Below are 21536 nucleotides of genomic sequence, written 5' to 3' on the forward strand. Positions count from 1 at the left end.
CTACATGTGTGAACTACAAGTGTGAACTACAAGTGTGAACTACAAGTGTGAACTACAAGTGTGAACTACAAATGCAAACTTCAAGTGTGAACTACAAGCGTGAACTACGAGTGTGAACTACAAGTGTGAACTACAAGTGTGAACTACGAGTGTGAACTACAAGTGTGAACTACAAGTGTGAACTACAAGTGATGGTGTGAGGTAAACTTCAAGTAGAAATATAATGGGAAATACTGGACAGTAGGTGTCTACAAAGCTTCAGTGTTGCTAATTCATCATGTTTACTCTGTTGCTCCTTCATCATTGTTACTCTGCTGCTCCTTCATCATTGTTACTCTGTTGCTCCTTCATCATTGTTACTCTGTTGCTCCTTCATCATTGTTACTCTGCTGCTCCTTCATCATTGTTACTCTGTTGCTCCTTCATCATTGTTACTCTGTTGCTCCTTCATCATTGTTACTCTGCTGCTCCTTCATCATTGTTACTCTGTTGCTCCTTCATCATTGTTACTCTGTTGCTCCTTCATCATTGTTACTCTGCTGCTCCTTCATCATTGTTACTCTGTTGCTCCTTCATCATTGTTACTCTGCTGCTCCTTCATCATTGTTACTCTGTTGCTCCTTCATCATTGTTACTCTGTTGCTCCTTCATCATTGTTACTCTGTTGCTTCTTCATCATTGTTACTCTGTTGCTCCTTCATCATTGTTACTCTGTTGCTTCTTCATCATTGTTACTCTGTTACTCCTTCATCATTGTTACTCTGTTGCTCCTTCATCATTGTTACTCTGTTGCTCCTTCATCATTGTTACTCTGTTGCTCCTTCATCATTGTTACTCTGTTACTCCTTCATCATTGTTACTCTGTTGCTCCTTCATCATTGTTACTCTGTTACTCCTTCATCATTGTTACTCTGTTGCTCCTTCATCATTGTTACTCTGTTGCTCCTTCATCATTGTTACTCTGTTGCTTCTTCATCATTGTTACTCTGTTGCTCCTTCATCATTGTTACTCTGTTGCTCCTTCGTCATTGTTGCTCTGTTGCTCCTTCATCATTGTTACTCTGTTGCTCCTTCATCATTGTTACTCTGTTGCTCCTTCATCATTGTTACTCTGTTGCTCCTTCATCATTGTTACTCTGTTACTCCTTCATCATTGTTACTCTGTTGCTCCTTCATCATTGTTACTCTATTTTCACTACCTTTCTTCATCTTCTTCTTCTTGTTATTATTATTTCTTTTTTTTGTGAAGAGACTGAACAGGTAAGTTTCAGTCAGCATCAAAACAGTTTATTCCACCTTTGATCACACCTGACTAACACCTCACCTATCCATGATCACACCTGACTAACACCTCACCTATCCATGATCACACCTGACTAACACCTCACCTATCCATGATCACACCTGACTAACACCTCACCTATCCATGATCACACCTGACTAACACCTCACCTATCCATGATCACACCTGACTAACACCTCACCTATCCATGATCACACCTGACTGACACCTCACTTATCCATGATCACACCTGACTGACACCTCACCTATCCATGATCACACCTGACTGACACCTAACTTATCCATGATCACACCTGACTGACACCTCACCTATCCATGATCACACCTGACTAACCCCTCACCTATCCATGATCACACCTGACTGACACCTCACCTATCCATGATCACACCTGACTGACACCTCACTTATCCATGATCACACCTGACTGACACCTCACCTATCCATGATCACACATGACTGACACCTCACCTATCCATGATCACACCTGACTAACACCTCACCTATCCATAATCACACCTGACTAACACCTCACCTATCCATGATCACACCTGACTGACACCTCACTTATCCATGATCACTGTGAGGGAAAAGTTCAATAGATAGGAGTAGCGATATAGTAACAATAGTTTCATTGCCGGCTACTTGTTAAGGTAGGGTAAGTCAAGCTCCCGCTTTTCCCGCCTTTTTTCCCCCTCCCTGAAAGTGATAGTTTGACTGCCGGCTGCTTGTTAAGGTAGGGTCAGTCTAGCTCCCGCTATCCCTTCCCCTCCCTCTTCCCCCCCCCCCCCGAAAGGTGACGTGTGGGGCTCTGGTCAAACAGTAAATCACTCGACTCACAGCTCCCAACACTACTGTAAGTACATGCCTACCTTGTATTCTAGTGGATTTATTGGTTAAAAGCTTCACTTTTGAGCAATAATAAACTTAGTCTTTTCAATCTTGCTCTAGGTTGACTGTTGTAATAATCACCACGTCTTTTGAGTATTGTACTTGCCATGGAGAGTGATTATTTAAGCAGTGGGTAACCTGTCTATCTTTTCAGCTTGGATGACAGTGAGGGTCACCTGTCAATCAACGAGAAGAACAGGAGACGGACTAACGTCCTGGAGACGTCCCATTTTGGATTTAATTACCTGTGCACCTGTATGAAATTGCAGGACGTAACCCCACATCATTGCAGCGGTAAAGAACCTGCTTTCCTGTCATCGGGATACAACTCAAGGCTCTATCTACTGTGAAGAACTAGCCAGTGGGTCGTAACCAACACCTGCGACCCCCCCCCATCATCAGCAACGGCTACGATTTCAACAATACAGTGTCACCAACACCAGACACCCCTATACATATTAGCGTTGAATTCAGTTATCATTTATATTTTTCATTTTTCATTTTCTTTAATGTAGGATTAATATTTCATATTTAAGTTTCAGTCAGCATCAAAACAGTTTATTCCACCTTTGATCACACCTGACAAACACCTCACCTATCCATGATCACACCTGACAAACACCTCACCTATCCATGATCACACCTGACTGACACCTCACTTATCCATGATCACACCTGACACCTCACCTATCCATGATCACACCTGACTGACACCTCACTTATCCATGATCACACCTGACTGACACCTCACCTATCCATGATCACACCTGACTGACACCTCACCTATCCATGATCACACCTGACTTACACCTCACCTATCCATGATCACACCTGACTGACACCTCACCTATCCATGATCACACCTGACTGACACCTCACCTATCCATGATCACACCTGACTAACACCTCACCTATCCATGATCACACCTGACTAACACCTCACTATGATGAATGAATTTATACCAGTTCATTCATCATAGTGAACATCAGTGTTGTTTTTGTATGTTTTCATTCTTGATAGTGAACATTAATGTTGTTCCTGCATGTGTTTATTCATCATAGTGAACATAAACCTTGTTCTTGGAGGTGATAGCCACTTATGCATGTATATATATATATATATATATATATATATATATATATATATATATATATATATATATATATATATATATATATATATTCATGTCTATACAGATGCTCAAATGTTCCTAAATACTTATATGCATTAAAAAATTATACAAAAATAAATAACCCGCACATATGATACTGAAACTTAAGGACTTTTGAGTCCTACGAGGATCATTAACTAGTCACTACCAGGATCATTAACTAGTCACTACCAGGATCATTAACTAGTCACTACCAGGATCATTAACTAGTCACTACCAGGATCATTAACTAGTCACTACCAGGATCATTAACTAGTCACTACCAGGATCATTAACTAGTCACTACCAGGATCATTAACTAGTCACTACCAGGATCATTAACTAGTCACTACCAGGATCATTAACTAGTCACTACAAGGATCATTAACTAGTCACTACCAGGATCATTAACTAGTCACTACCAGGATCATTAACTAGTCACTTCCAGGATCATTAACTAGTCACTACCAGGATCATTAACTAGTCACTACCAGGATCATTAACTAGTCACTACCAGGATCATTAACTAGTCACTACCAGGATCATTAACTAGTCACTTCCAGGATCATTAATTAGTCACTACCAGGATCATTAACTAGTCACTACCAGGATCATTAACTAGTCACTTCCAGGATCATTAACTAGTCACTACCAGGATCATTAACTAGTCACTACCAGGATCATTAACTAGTCACTACCACGATCATTAACTAGTCACTACCTGGATCATTAACTAGTCACTACCAGGATCATTAACTAGTCACTACCAGGATCATTAACTAGTCACTACCAGGATCATTAACTGGTCACTACCAGGATCATTAACTAGTCACTACCAGGATCATTAACTAGTCACTACCAGGATCAGACTAGTCACTACCAGGACCATTGACTAGTCACTACCATGATCATTAACTAGTCACTACCAGGATCATTAACTAGTCACTACCAGAATCATTACCTAGTTACTACCAGGGTCATTAACTAGTCACTACCAGGATCACTAACTGGTCACTACCAGGATCATTAACTAGTCACTACCAGGATCATTAACTAGTCACTACCAGGATCATTAACTAGTCACTGCCAGTATCATTAGCTAGTCACTTCCAGGATCATTATCTAGTCACTACCAGGATCATTAACTAGTCACTACCAGGATCATTAACTAGTCACTACCAGGATCATTAACTAGTCACTACCAGGATCATTAACTAGTCACTACCAGGATCATTAACTAGTCACTACCAGGATTATTAACTAGTCACTACCAGGATCATTAACTAGTCACTAGCAGGATCATAAAGTAGTCACTACCAGGATCATTAACTAGTCGCTACGACTATCATTAACTAGTCACTACCAGAATCATTAACTAGTCACTGCAAGGATCATTAACTAGCCACACCCAGGATCATTAACTAGTCACTACCAGGATCATTAACTAGTCACTACCAAGATCATTGACTAGCCACTACCAGGATCATTAACTAGTCACTACCAGGATCATTAACTAGTCACTACCAGGATCATTAACTAGTCACTACCAGGATCATTAACTAGTCAGTACCAGGATCATTAACTAGTCACTACCATGATCATTAAATAGTCACTAGCAGGATCATTAACTAGTTACTACCTGGATCATTAATTAGTCACTACCAGGATCATTAACTAGTCACTAGCAGGATCATTAACTAGTCACTACCAGGATCATTAACTAGTCACTACCATGATCATTGACTATCCACTACCAGGATCATTAACTAGTCACTACCTGGATCATTAACTAGTCACTACAGGATCATTAACTAGTCACTACCAGGATCATTAACTAGTCAGTACCAGGATCATTAACTAGTCACTACCATGATCATTAACTAGTCACTACCAGGATCATTAACTAGTCACTACAAGGATCATTAACTAGTTACTACCTGGATCATTAATTAGTCACTACCAGGATCATTAACTAGTCACTACCAGGATCATTAACTAGTAACTACCAGGATCATTGACTAGTCACTACCATGATCATTAACTAGTCACTACCAGGATCATTAACTAGTCACTACCAGGATCATTACCTAGTTATTACCAGGGTCATTAACTAGTCACTACCAGGATCACTAACTAGTCACTACCAGGATCATTAACTAGTCACTACCATGATCATTAACTAGTCACTACCAGGATCATTAACTAGTCACTACCAGGATCATTAACTAGTCACTGCCACTATCATTAGCTAGTCACTTCCAGGATCATTATCTAGTCACTACCAGGATCATTAACTAGTCACTACCAGGATCATTAACTAGTCACTACCAGGATCATTAACTAGTCACTACCAGGATCATTAACTAGTCACTACCAGGATCATTAACTAGTCACTACCAGGATTATTAACTAGTCACTACCAGGATCATTAACTAGTCACTAGCAGGATCATTAACTAGTCACTTCCAGGATCATTAACTAGTCGCTACCACTATCATTAACTAGTCACTACCAGAATCATTAACTAGTCACTACAAGGATCATTAACTAGCCACACCCAGGATCATTAACTAGTCACTACCAGGATCATTAACTAGTCACTACCAAGATCATTCACTAGCCACTACCAGGATCATTAACTAGTCAGTACCAGGATCATTAACTAGTCACTACCATGATCATTAAATACTCACTACCAGGATCATTAACTAGTTACTACCTGTATCATTAATTAGTCACTACCAGGATCATTAACTAGTCACTAGCAGGATCATTAACTAGTCACTACCAGGATCATTAACTAGTCACTACCATGATCATTGACTATCCACTACCAGGATCATTAACTAGTCACTACCTGGATCATTAACTAGTCACTACAGGATCATTAACTAGTCACTACCAGGATCATTAACTAGTCACTACCAGGATCATTAACTAGTCACTACCAGGATCATTAACTAGTTACTACCTGGATCATTAATTAGTCACTACCAGGATCATTAACTAGTCACTACCAGGATCATTAACTAGTAACTACCAGGATCATTAACTAGTCACTGCCAGGATCATTGACTAGTCACTACCAGGATCATTAACTAGTCACTACCAGGATCATTAACTAGTCACTACCAGGATCATTAACTAGTCATTACCAGGATCATTAACTAGACACTACCAGGAACATTAACTAGTCACTACCAGGATCATTAAGTAGTCACTACCAGGATCATTAACTAGTCACTTCCAGGATCATTAACTAGTCACTACCATAATCATTAACTAGTCACTACCAGGATCATTAACTAGTTATTACCAGGATCATTAACTAGTCACTACCAGGAACATTAACTAGTCACTACCAGGATCATTAAGTAGTCACTACCAGGATCATTAACTAGTCACTACCAAGATCATTAAGTAGTCACTACCAGAATCATTAACTAGTCACTACCATTATCATTAACTAGTCACTACCAGGATCATTAAGTAGTCACTACCAGGATCATTAAGTAGTCACTACCAGGATCATTAAGTATTCACTACCATGATCATTAACTAGTCACTACCAGGATCATTAACTAGTCACTACCAGTATCATTAGCTAATCACTACCAGTATCATTAACTGGTCACTACCAAGATCATTAACTAGTCACTTCCAGGATCATTAACTAGTCACTACCAGGATCATTAACTAGTCACTACCAGGATCATTAACTAGTTACTACCAGGATCATTAACTAGTCACTACCAGGATCATAAACTAGTCACTACCAGGCTCATTAACTAGTCACTACCAGGCTCATTAACTAGTCACTTCCAGTATCATTAGCTTGTCACTACCAGTATCATTAACTAGTCACTACCAAGATCATTAACTAGTCACTACCAGGTTCATTAACTAGTCACTACCAGGATCATTAACTAGTCACTACCAGGATCATTAACTAGTCACTACTAGGATCATTAACTAGTCACTACCAGGATCATTAACTAGTCACTACCAGAATCATTAACTAGTCACTACCAGGATCATTAACTAGTCACTACCAGGATCATTAACTAGTCACTACCAGGATCAATAACTAGTCACTACCAGGATTATTGACTAGTCACTACCAGGATCATTAAGTAGTCACTACCAGGATCATTAACTAGTCACTACCAGGATCATTAACTAGTCACTACCAGGATTATTAACTAGTCACTACCAGGATCATTGACTAGTCACTACCAGGATCATTAACTAGTCACTACCAGGATCATTAACTAGTCATTACCAGGATCATTAACCAGTCTCTACCAGGAACATTAACTAGTCACTACCAGGATCATTAACTAGTCACTACCAGGATCATTGACTAGTCACTACCAGGATCATTAACTAGTCACTACCAGGATCATAAACTAGTCAGTACCAGGATCATTAACTAGTCAGTACCAGGATCATTAACTAGTTACTACCAGGATCAATAACTAGTTATTACCAGGATCATTACCTAGTCACTACCAGGAACATTAACTAGTCACTACCAGGATCATTAAGTAGTCACTACCAGGATCAATAACTAGTCACTACCAGGATCATTGACTAGTCACTACCAGGATCATTAACTAGTCACTACCAGGATCATTAGCCTCCGATTTCACAAACTCGGCTTACATGCTGCACGGACTTTGATCTCTCTCAAACTCTCTTCCTGTGAAATCTCCTGCTCTTTGCCTTCTCTATATTTCCAGTCTAACAAATCTTAACTCTCTTCGTTCCTTAGATAAACTTACTTTTCATCACAATACCTTGATAAATTAGACACATGTGCAACTCTTGGGTATCTTTAATGAGGAAACCTTTCGCCACACAGTGGCTTCATCAGTCCATACAAAGGAGAATCGCGAAGAATAGGAGGAGAATGAGGTAATCAGCCCCTCAACCTTGAGTAGATGTGGTCTGTCCATCAATCTTGATGGACTGACATGTGTCTAATTTATCAACGTGTCAGTTCTCTGAACCATTTATCCACAATACCTTGCATAACCCTGTATAACACTCCATTACAAAGTACAGTTTCTCACAACACTGTCACATTACACTATTATAGCACCACAGTTTGGCACTTCACTAAGCATTTGCTAGTGAAGACGCTAGCCCAGACTTCGCCTTTCTGGTCTTGTAAGAAATCATCCCTACGATAACAACACTGTCCTCTAATTATTATTGTATTAAAAGACACAAGCGTTAAGCTTTATATGGGTCATCGACATGACCATATCTCTGATCTTGTAGTTTCTTCCATACATTAGCATAACTATATTTCTACTATCATTCTACTCACTCTGCCAAACCCTTGACTCACGTCTTAAATAACAGGTCAATGATAGAGCAACACAAACATCTCTCTATTGCCGCACTTCCCATTTTCCACTCTGGTTATTATGTTATTATACTGATATAGTTACTTAAATTAAAATAAAATGAAAGATCAATATTCCTCAACACAAAATAAAGTAAAAGATCAATATTCCTCAAAAATAAAAAAATAAAAATACCGCTCACCGTCAATAAAATAATGATTACCGTGATTGCGGCTCAAAATATCTCACCAAAAATAACTGTTTAAACACTTAATGCTCCTTAAAGATGATCACACCTGGAGAGCTTGTCTGGCAGGTGGCGTTTGAGCTCTCATTCTGGAGGCAAAGGATTGAAGATCCTGCCATAGAAGACAACGGGAGGGTCATAGTGCCAGATGGTCTTGCAACGTAAAGGATTGTAGTGCCAGCTGATTGTTAGTCCAACTTGTAGATCTGCGCGTTGATAAATGGGCAACGAATGCTCGATATAAGAACACCAGGTACCTTTGTGCCCTGATGTTGACGGAAGGCGTCGTGACATCATCCAGTGCTGGGCCAGACTCCACATCTTCTGCAGAGGTTCTGACATCTGTGAAGTCACATTCTACGTCTTGTGGAGTGCTGGAGTGAAGACTTCTGAGCAAGTAGTTGTATATGGAGAAGGTAGCAGCAGCATACATACAAATTACCTTCACTTCCCACCACCAAAAAAGTGATCCCTCAGACCATACCATATCTTCCGGCTCCAGGGGTTTAAATGCCTGCATTGGTAGGCGAACTTGAATGTACTGAAGTACCACAACAGCTTTTTCTACATCATCATCATCTGCCCAGAAGCCAGCATACAACATCCAAATTTGCATGAAGGTAAAACCGAACGTTGGGGTAACAAAGCTAAAAATCCATATTGCTACCACAGAAGCGAGTGTGATAGAACATGTTTTAAAAGATGATTTAACTTCTTTTGTGTCATTAGTCGTTAATTCGGTACCAAAAATTACTGTGTCAACAGTAATAAATTTTTCAGTATCCTCAAGATACTTGTAAAACTTTTGAGAAGCTTTAACGACCGTAGGATCTTGTTGGTTATCATCTATAGGTCGATCAAGTTCGTACTTTCCATACATGAGGCAGGCTAAGTCGGTAGCCACAACCAGAAGAAAGATGGCTTCCACCAGCCACACCCACCATCGCTTTTTGAACTCAACCATGTATGGACACTCGATTTACAAATATAAACTGTTAAACACAAATACTAAGCGAACACTGGTTACTACAACGTGTAGAGTTGTGTAGTGAAGGTTACTACAGTGTTGTGCAGTGACGGTTACTACAATGTTGTGTAGTGAAGGTTACTACAGAGTTGTGTAGTGAAGGTTACTACAGTGCTGTGTAGTGAAGGTTACTACAGTGTTGTGTAGTGAAGGTTACTACAGTGCTGTGTAGTGAAGGTTACTACAATGTTGTGTAGTGCAGGTTACTACGGAGTTGTGTAGTGAAGGTTACTACAGTGTTGTGTAGTGAAGGTTACTACAATGTTGTGTAGTGAAGGTTACTACAGTGTTGTGTAGTGAAGGTTACTACAGTGCTGTGTAGTGAAGGTTACTACAATGTTGCGTAGTGCAGGTTACTACGGAGTTGTGTAGTGCAGGTTACTATGGAGTTGTGTAGTGAAGGTTACTACAATGTTGTGTAGTGAAGGCTACTACAGTGTTGTGTAGTGAAAGCTACTACAGTGTTGTGTAGTGCAGGTTACTACAGTGTTGTGTAGTGAAGGTTACTACAGTGTTGTGTAGTGAAGGTTACTACAATGTTGTGTAGTGAAGGTTACTACAGTGTTGTGTAGTGAAGGTTACTACAGTGTTGTGTAGTGAAGGTTACTACAGTGTTGTGTAGTGAAGGTTACTACAACGTGTAGTGCAGGTTACTACAGAGTTGTGTCGTGAAGGTTACTACAGTGTTGTGTAGTGAAGGTTACTACAAAGTTGCATAGTGAAGGTTACTATAGAGTTGTGTAGTGAAGGTTACTACAAAGTTGCATAGTGAAGGTTACTACAGAGTTGTGTAGTGAAGGTTACTACAGTGTTGTGTAGTGAAGGTTACTACAGAGTTGTGTAGTGAAGGTTACTACAGAGTTGTGTAGTGAAGGTTACTACAGAGTTGTGTAGTGCAGGTTACTACAGTGTTGTGTAGTGAAGGTTACTACAGTGTTGTGTAGTGAAGGTTACTACAATGTTGTGTAGTGAAGGTTACTACAGTGTTGTGTAGTGAAGGTTACTACAGTGTTGTGTAGTGAAGGTTACTACAGAGTTGTGTAGTGAAGGTTACTACAGAGTTGTGTAGTGAAGGTTACTACAGAGTTGTGTAGTGCAGGTTACTACAGTGTTGTGTAGTGAAGGTTACTACAGTGTTGTGTAGTGAAGGTTACTACAATGTTGTGTAGTGAAGGTTACTACAGTGTTGTGTAGTGAAGGTTACTACAGTGTTGTGTAGTGAAGGTTACTACAACGTGTAGTGCAGGTTACTACAGAGTTGTGTCGTGAAGGTTACTACAGTGTTGTGTAGTGAAGGTTACTACAAAGTTGCATAGTGAAGGTTACTATAGAGTTGTGTAGTGAAGGTTACTACAAAGTTGCATAGTGAAGGTTACTATAGAGTTGTGTAGTGAAGGTTACTACAGTGTTGTGTAGTGAAGGTTACTACAAAGTTGCATAGTGAAGGTTACTATAGAGTTGTGTAGTGAAGGTTACTACAAAGTTGCATAGTGAAGGTTACTATAGAGTTGTGTAGTGAAGGTTACTACAGAGTTGTGTAGTGAAGGTTACTACAATGCTGTGTAGTGAAGGTTACTACAGTGTTGTGTAGTGAAGGTTACTACAACGTGTAGTGCAGGTTACTACAGAGTTGTGTAGTGAAGGTTACTACAGTGTTGTGTAGTGAAGGTTACTGCAGTGTTGTGTAGTGAAGGTTACTACAGTGTTGTGTAGTGAAGGTTACTACAGTGTTGTGTAGTGAAGGTTACTACAGTGTTGTGTAGTGAAGGTTACTGCAGTGTTGTGTGGTGAAGGTTACTACAGTGTTGTGTAGTGAAGGTTACTACAGAGTTGTGTAGTGAAGGTTACTACAGAGTTGTGTAGTGAAGGTTACTACAGAGTTGTGTAGTGAAGGTTACTACAGTGTTGTGTAGTGAAGGTTACTACAGAGTTGTGTAGTGAAGGTTACTACAGAGTTGTGTAGTGAAGGTTACTACAGAGTTGTGTAGTGAAGGTTACTACAGTGTTGTGTAGTGAAGGTTACTACAGAGTTGTGTAGTGAAGGTTACTACAGTGTTGTGTAGTGACGGTTACTACAATGTTGTGTAGTGAAGGTTACTATTGTGTGTGTGTATATATATATAACTAAGGGAGAGGGAGACTGGAACGTAGACTCCAGGTGTATACAAGAGCAGAAAAGTAAGGACATCACTTTGTCATGTAACTTTACCTTAACACTTGCATCACTAGCCACGTTTCTACCCCTATTTTATTCTCCCACTTTATGTCCATAACTATCAGTAAAAATATCAGTATATGCACGGGAACCAGTGGATCTATGCAGAAAAAAACTGCGGGTGCAACCAGGACTTTGCCAATGGGAGCAGAGAACTATGAGGTTAGTGTGAGTTTTGGGGAGGATAGTGGGTAGCAGGTGTCAGTAGACTTGATCATACCTCTTGTCCAAGATTGATTTTGTTTTGCTTGGTGTGTCAGGAAGGCTAGATGTGAAAGACATATTTTACATGATGGGTTTAATCCATGAGAGTCAGTGAAACAAAATAATTATTAGTATATATTAAACAGTAAAATTATAGAGAGAACATCAGGAAGCATGACTAAGGAAATCATAACAACTCCATGCAAACAAACCACGGAACGGTGGGGTTTTGAACCCATAGTAATTGAGTCTTAAAACCCGGCCAGCTGGCTGAGTGGATAGCTCATTGGCCTGTGATTTTTGGTCTCGTCTTGCCATGAGTTCAGATCCCACCCGTAAGGTTGGTGTATAAGCAACAGAGTTAAGATTTAAGAGACTGGAAATATAGAAAAGGCATAAAAACATAAAATATCACATGGTTAGAAGTTTGGCAGAGAAGAAAGTCCATTTAGCAGGTGAAAAGGCAGAGTTTATGGCACTGGAAGATTAGCCAAGACGAGAGAACGATCTGCGAAGAATGAAAATTTCCAGTCAATGGAATAAGGGTCACAAATACGGAGGACAGGATTTATAGAGAAGTAAGAATACAATTCTTGAAAGAGTGAGCATGGTGAGAACAGTAGCAAATGTACATACCACTGTGCATACCAATGTACATACCACTGTGCATACAATGTACATACCACTGTGCATACCAATGTACATACCACTGTGCATACCAATGTGCATACCACTGTGCATACCAATGTACATACCACTGTGCATACCAATGTACATACCACTGTGCATGGGCACATAATAAACGGATAAAGAACATCCTGTAACCGAGTTATGGATATCACTGATCAAGAGTTACTGCGACAGTGTTTATCTTCCGTCCATCTGATCAAGAGTTTCTTCAACGTTCTCTCTTTTAGTACAATTATTGCAATTCTACTTTACATTTGAGGTATTTTACTGCCTCTAACCTGTCTCCTGTTCTTGTAAACTATTGTTTCAATCATCATATTTGTCAATAGTTCCAGCAGTGTCTGGCATTTCTATCTTTCCAGTCCTGCCACTGTTTTCCAGCTGTTAATTATTACATATTCTTCTTCTCTTCACTCTGCCTAGTATAATTTGAAGATTTCAGTATTTCTCAATAGTCCAGTAGTGTTGTGGAATACAGTGAACTGATGCTGACACTGAAATTTCTCTATACCTGAAAAGTAGTAGAAGTAGTAGTAGTAGTAGTAGTAGCAGTAGTAGTAGTAGTTGTAGTAGCAGTAGTAGTAGTAGTAGTAGTAGTAGTAGTAGCAGTAGCAGTAACAGTAGTAGTAGTAGTAGTAGTAGTAGTAGCAGTAGCAGTAGTAGTAGTAGTAGTAGTAGTAGTAGTAGTAGTAGCAGTAGTAGTAGTAGTAGTAGTAGTAGCAGTAGCAGTAGTAGTAGTAGTGGTGGTGGTGGTGGTGGTGGTAATACTACCATTATAAACAAGATGATAATGAAGGATACGTTGCTGTCTACTTTTTCTTTCGCTGGTCATGATAGATCTCTGTTACAGTTCATTACACTGCCAACACTGTCATTGACTTATAGAGTAAAACTTAATATCTAAATTTACGACCTTGTGGTGCAGCGGGCGGGACGGCTGTGTGGTGCAGCGGACGGCATGGCTGTGTGGTGCAGCGGGAGGTTCGGCTATGTGGTGCAGAGGGCGGGACGACTGTGGTGCAGCGGGCGTCACGGCTGTATGGTGCAACGGGAGGCACGGCTGTGTGGTGCAGCTGACGGCACGGCTGTGTGGTGCAGCGGGCGGTACGGCTGTGTGGTGCAGCGGGCGGGACGGCTGTGTGGTGTAGCGGGCGGCACGGCTATGTTGCAGTGAGCGGCACGGCTGTGTGGTGCAGCCGGCGACACGGCTGTATGGTGCAACGGGAGGCACGGCTGTGTGGTGCAACGGGCGGCACGGCTGTGTGGTGCAGCCGGCGACACGGCTGTGTGGTGCAGCGGGCGGGACGGCTGTGTGGTGCAGCGGACGGCATGGCTATGTGGTGCAGAGGGTGGGACGACTGTGTGGTGCAGCGGGCGGCACGGCTGTATGGTGCAGCGGACGGTACGGCTGTGTGTTGCAGTGAGCAGCACGGCTGTGTGGTGCAGCGGGCAACACGGCTGTGTGGTGCAGCGGGCGACACGGCTGTGTGGTGCAGCGGGCGACACGGCTGTGTGGTGCAGCGGGCGACACGGCTGTGTGGTGCAGCGGGCAACACGGCTGTGTGGTGCAGCGGGCGACAGGGCTGTGTGGTGCAGCGGGCGACACGGCTGTGTGGTGCAGCGGGCGACACGGCTGTGTGGTGCAACGGGCGGCACGGCTGTGTGTGCAGCGGGCGGCGCGGCTGTGTGGTGCAGCGGGCAACACGGCTGTGTGGTGCAGCGGGCGACACGGCTGTGTGGTGCAGCGGGCGACACGGCTGTGTGGTGCAGCGGGCGACACGGCTGCCTCTAAATCACCAGACTCAAGTTCTTCTTTTCATTCGACTGAGGTACATTATATTTATCTCCCAGTGACTTAATTTTACAATATAGTGTTAAACATTTAACAATATCCACATAGATTTTCAGAAATTTTATGGAATTTTAATTATTAAAGTGGTAAGGGTCACAGATCACCTGGGAAATAGCACATTTAATCCTTCACCAACATGAAGGTAGTTCTATTAAAGAAAAATTTATACAACAAGTATCTTGTAATATACGTCTGTACTTTATTAGTGTTTCATGTCTGGTTACTGTTACAGCTTAGTCTGAGGAAGAGTGTTACTTCTAATTGTTGAATAAAATTAATATTTGTCCAACTTTGCTAACTCAACTCTCTGCTGAAGTTGTATGTTGTTTGTCTGTGACTGTAACTACACACTGTGTTCTGTGTTGTATGTTGTTTGTCTGTGATTGTAACTACACACTGTGTTGTATGTTGTTTGTCTGTGATTGTAACTACACACTGTGTTGTAAGTTGTTTGTCTGGGATTGTAACTGCACATTGTGTTGTATGTTGTTTGTCTGTGATTGTAACTACACACTGTGTTGTATGTTGTTTGTCTGTGATTGTAACTACACACTGTGTTGTAAGTTGTTTGTCTGTGATTGTAACTACACACTGTGTTGTAAGTTGTTTGTCTGTGATTGTAACTACACACTGTGTTGTAAGTTGTTTGTCTGGGATTGTAACTGCACACTGTGTTGTAAGTTGTTTGTCTGTGATTGTAACTACACACTGTGTTGTAAGTTGTTTGTCTGTGATTGTAACTACACATTGTGTTGTATGTTGTTTGTCTGTGATTGTAACTACACACTGTGTTGTAAGTTGTTTGTCTGGGATTGTAACTACACACTGTGTTGTAAGTTGTTTGTCTGTGATTGTAACTACACACTGTGTTGTAAGTTGTTTGTCTGGGATTGTAACTGCACACTGTGTTGTAAGTTGTTTGTCTGTAATTGTAACTACACACTGTGTTGTAAGTTGTTTGTCTGTGATTGTAACTACACACTGTGTTGTAAGTTGTTTGTCTGGGATTGTAACTACACATTATGTTGCATGTTGTTTGTCTGTGATTGTAACTACACACTGTGTTGTAAGTTGTTTGTCTGGGATTGTAACTACACATTGTGTTGTATGTTGTTTGTCTGTGATTGTAACTACACACTGTGTTGTATGGACAGTGTGTGATTAGAGGTTACCTACATACACATGTACTGTGTGAACTATGTGCAGTGTGCTAGTGACTTGTACACCATGGTACTTGTACTAGTGAGTTGTACACCATTATACTTGTACTATTGAGTTGTACACCGTGGTACTTGTGCCGGTGAGTGCTACACCATGGTACTTCTACTAGTGAGTACTACACCATGGTACTTGTACTAGTGATTACTACTCAATGGTACTTGTACTAGTGAGCACTACACCATGGTATTTGTACTAGTGAGTACTACACCATGGTACTTGTACTAGTGAGTTGTACACCGTGGTATTTGTACTAATGAGTTGTACACCGTGGTACTTGTGCAAGTGAGTTGTACACCATGGTACTTGTGCTAGTGAGTTGTACACAATGGTACTTGTACTAGTGACTTGCATACCATGGTACTTGTGCTAGTGACTTGTACACCATGGTACTTGTACTAGTCAGTAGTACATCATGGTACTTTTACTAGTCAGTGGTACATTATGGTACTTGTACTAGTCAGTAGTACATCATGGTGCTTGTGCTAGTCAGTAGTACATCATGGTACTTGTGCTAATGACTTGTACACCATGGTACTTGTGCTAGCCGGTAGTACATCATGGTATTTGTGCTAGTGACTTGTATACCATGATACTTGTACTAGTGACTTACATACCATGGTACTTGTGCTAGACAGTAGTACATCATGGTACTTGTACTAGTCAGTTGTACATCATGGTACTTGTGCTAGTGACTTGTATACCATGATACTTGTACTAGTGACTTGCATACCATGGTACTTGTGCTAGTCAGTAGTACATCATGGTACTTGTACTAGTCAGTTGTACATCATGGTACTTGTACTAGTCAGTAGTACATCATGGTGCTTGTGCTAGTCAGTAGTACATCATGGTACTTGTGCTACTGACTTGTACACCATGGTACTTGTGCTAGCCAGTAGTACATCATGGTATTTGTGCTAGCGACTTGTATACCATGATACTTGTACTACTGACTTGCATACCATGGTACTTGTGCTAGCGAGTTGTACACCGTGGTACTTGTGCTAGTGAGTTGTACATCATGGTGCTTGTGCTAGTGACTTGTATACCATGATACTTGTACTAGTGACTTACATACCATGGTACTTGTGCTAGTCAGTAGTACATCATGGTACTTGTACTAGTCAGTTGTACATCATGGTACTTGTACTAGTCAGTTGTACATCATGGTACTTGTGCTAGTGACTTGTATACCATGATACTTGTACTAGTGAGTTGTACACCGTTGTACTTGTGCTAGTGAGTTGTACATCATGGTACTTGTGCTAGTGACTTGTATACCATGATACTTGTACTAGTGAGTTGTACACCGTTGTACTTGTGCTAGTGAGTTGTACACAGTGGTACTTGTGCTAGTGAGTTGTACACCATGGTACTTGTACTAGTGAGTTGTACACCATGGTACTTGTACTAGTGAGTTGTACACCGTGGTACTTGTGCTAGTCAGTAGCACATCATGGTACTTGTGCTAGTCAGTAGTACATCATGGTATTTGTGCTAGTCAGTAGTACATCATGGTACTTGTGGTAGTAGTACATCTTGGTACTTGTGCTAGTCAGTAGTACATCATGGTACTTGTGCTAGTCAGTAGTACATCATGGTACTTGTGCTAGTCAGTAGTACATCATGGTACTTTTGCTAGTCAGTAGTATATCATGGTACTTGTGCTAGTCAGTAGTATATCATGGTACTTGTGCTAGTCAGTAGTACATCTTGGTACTTGTGCTAGTCAGTAGTACATAATGATACTTGTGCTAGTCAGTAGCACATCATGGTACTTGTGCTAGTCAGTAGTACATCTTGGTACTTGTGCTAGTGACTTGTACACAATGATACTTGTACTAGTCAGTAGTACATCATGGTACTTGTGCTGGTCAGTAGTACATCATGGTACTTGTGCTAGTGAGCTGTACACCATGACACTTGTACTAGTCAGTTGCACACCGTGGTACTTGTGCTAACGAGATGTACACCATGGTACATGTGCTTACCTGGAGTTTACCTGGAGAGAGTTCCGGGGGTCAACGCCCCCGCGGCCCGGTCTGTGACCAGGCCTCCTGGTGGATCAGAGCCTGATCAACCAGGCTGTTGCTGCTGGCTGCACGCAAACCAACGTACTAGCTACAGCCCGGCTGGTCAGGAACCGACTTTAGGTGCTTGTCCAGTGCCAGCTTGAAGACTGCCAGGGGTCTGTTGGTAATCCCCCTTATGTATGCTGGGAGGCAGTTGAACAGTCTCGGACCCCTGACACTTATTGTATGGTCTCTTAACGTGCTAGTGACACCCCTGCTTTTCATTGGGGGGATGGTGCATCGTCTGCCAAGTCTTTTGCTTTCGTAGTGAGTGATTTTCGTGTGCAAGTTCGGTACTAGTCCCTCTAGGATTTTCCAGGTGTATATAATCATGTATCTCTCCCTCCTGCGTTCCAGGGAATACAGGTTTAGGAACCTCAAGCGCTCCCAGTAATTGAGGTGTTTTATCTCCGTTATGCGCGCCGTGAAGGTTCTCTATACATTTTCTAGGTCAGCAATTTCACCTGCCTTGAAAGGTGCTGTTAGTGTGCAGCAATATTCAAGCCTAGACAGAACAAGTGACCTGAAGAGTGTCATCATGGGCTTGGCCTCCCTAGTTTTGAAGGTTCTCATTATCCATCCTGTCATTTTTCTAGCAGATGCGATTGATACAATGTTATGGTCCTTGAAGGTGAGATCCTCCGACATGATCACTCCCAGGTCTTTGACGTTGGTGTTTCGCTCTATTTTGTGGCCAGAATTTGTTTTGTACTCTGATGACGATTTAATTTCCTCGTGTTTACCATATCTGAGTAATTGAAATTTCTCATCGTTGAACTTCATATTGTTTTCTGCAGCCCACTGAAAGATTTGGTTGATATCCGCCTGGAGCCTTGCAGTGTCTGCAATGGAAGACACTGTCATGCAGATTCGGGTGTCATCTGCAAAGGAAGACACAGTGCTGTGGCTGACATCCTTGTCTATGTCGGATATGAGGATGAGGAAGAAGATGGGAGCGAGTACTGTGCCTTGTGGAACAGAGCTTTTCACCGTAGCTGCCTCGGACTTTACTCTGTTGACGACTACTCTCTGTGTTCTGTTAGTGAGGAAATTATAGATCCATCGACCGACTTTTCCTGTTATTCCTTTAGCACGCATTTTGTGCGCTATTACGCCATGGTCACACTAGTGAGTTGTACACCATGGTACATGTTAGAGCATTTAGAACACTTTTCAGACAAACCCGATTTTTTAGCTAAAATTCATGGATTTTCAAACTTTTTTATCAGAATTACTGATGGAATTGAATTTTATGCTGAAAGTAACTTAAATATGTCATTTTAGTGTAGTATTGTGTCAATATATATTTCAAGTGTGAAAATCCATGTATTATAGCTAAAAAGAAAGGTTTGTGTGAAAAGTGTTCTAAATGCTCCAAATCGTCGAAATATGCAGTAAAACATCATTTTACCATATTTTTCGATTTTTCAATGCTTCAGGTATTTTTAAAAATAACAAAAGCATTGAAAATTTCGGAAAAATATGGTAAAAATGATGTTTTACTGCATATTTCGACGATTTCGAGCATTTAGAGCACTTTTCAAACAAAACTTTCTTTTTGCTAAAATACATGGATTTTCACACTTGAAATATATATTGACACGATAAAAATGTCATATTTAAGTTACTTTCAGCATAAAATTCAATTCCATCAGTAATTCAGATAAAAAAGTTTGAAAATCCATGAATTTTAGCTAAATAATCAGGTTTGTCTGAAAAGTGTTCTAAATGCTCTAAATCGTCGAATAATGCAGTAAAACATCATTTTGCCACATTTTTCGATTTTTTCAATGCTTTTGGCATTTTTAAAAAAATATATGAAATATTCAAAAATATGTCTGAATTCCATCGAAATTTTATGGGCTTTTTGAAAAATATGTAATATACTTTAAAATGTTGAAAAGCCTCGAAAAATTCAATTCCATTAGCAATTCTGATAAAAAGTTTGAAAATCCATGAATTTTAGCTAAAATATCAAGTTTGTCTGAAAAATGTTCTAAATGCTCCAAATCGTCGAAATATGCAGTAAAACATCATTTTACCATATTTATCGATTTTTTCAATGCTTCAGCTATTTTATATATTTCAGGCATTTCATATATTTCATATACTTTTTAAAAATACCAACAGAATTGAAAAATTCGAAAAATATGGCAAAATAATATTTTAGTGCATATTTCGACGATTTAGAGCATTTAGAACACTTTTCATACAAACCTGATTTTTTAGCTAAAATTCATCGATTTTCAAACATTTTATCAGAATTGTTAATAGAATTGAATTTTTCGAGGCTTTTCAACATTTTTAAGTATATTACATATTTTTCAAAAAGCCCATAAAATTTCGATGAAATTCAGAAATATTTATGAATATTTCATATATTTTTTTTAAAAATACCAAAGCATTAAAAAAATCGAAAAATGTGGCAAAATGATGTTTTACTGCATATCTCGACGATTTAGAGCATTTAGAACACTTTTCAGACAAACCTGATAATTTAGCTACAATTCATGGATTTTCAAACTTTTTTATCAGAATTACTGATGGAATTGAATTTTATGCTGAAAGAAACTTAAATATGACGTTTTAGTGTAGTATTGTATCAATATATATTTCAATAGTGAAAATCCATGTATTTCAGCTAAAAAGAGAGGTTTGTGTGAAAAGTGCTCTAAATGCTCCAAGTCGTCGAAATATGCAGTAAAACATCATTTTACCATACTTTTCGATTTTTTCAATGCTTTTGCTATTTTTAAAAATACCTGAAGCATTGAAAAAATCGAAAAATATGGTAAAATGATGTTTTACTGCATATTTCGACGATTTGGAGCATTTAGAACACTTTTCACACAAACCTGATATTTTAGATAAAATTCAAGGATTTTCAAACTTTTTTATCAGAATTGCAAATGGAATCGAATTTTTCGAGGCTTTTCAACATTTTAAAGTATATTACATATTTTTCAAAAAGCCCATAAAATTTCGATGAAATTCAGAAATATTTATGAATATTTCATATATTTTCTTAAAAATACCAAAGCATTAAAAAAAATCGAAAAATGTGGCAAAATGATGTTTTACTGCATATTTCGACGATTTAGAGCATTAACAACACTTTTCAGACAAACCTGATTTTTAAGATAAAATTCAGATTTTCAAACTTTTTTATCAGAAATACTGATGGAATTGAATTTTCTGCCGAAAGTAACTTAAATATGACATTTTAGTGTAGTATTGTGTCAATATATATTTCAAGTGTGAAAATCCATGCATTTTAGCTAAAAATAAATGTTTGTGTGAAAAGTGCTCTA

The sequence above is a fragment of the Cherax quadricarinatus genome, unplaced genomic scaffold, assembly GCF_038502225.1.
Source record: "Cherax quadricarinatus isolate ZL_2023a unplaced genomic scaffold, ASM3850222v1 Contig22, whole genome shotgun sequence".
NCBI lineage: Eukaryota > Metazoa > Arthropoda > Malacostraca > Decapoda > Parastacidae > Cherax > Cherax quadricarinatus.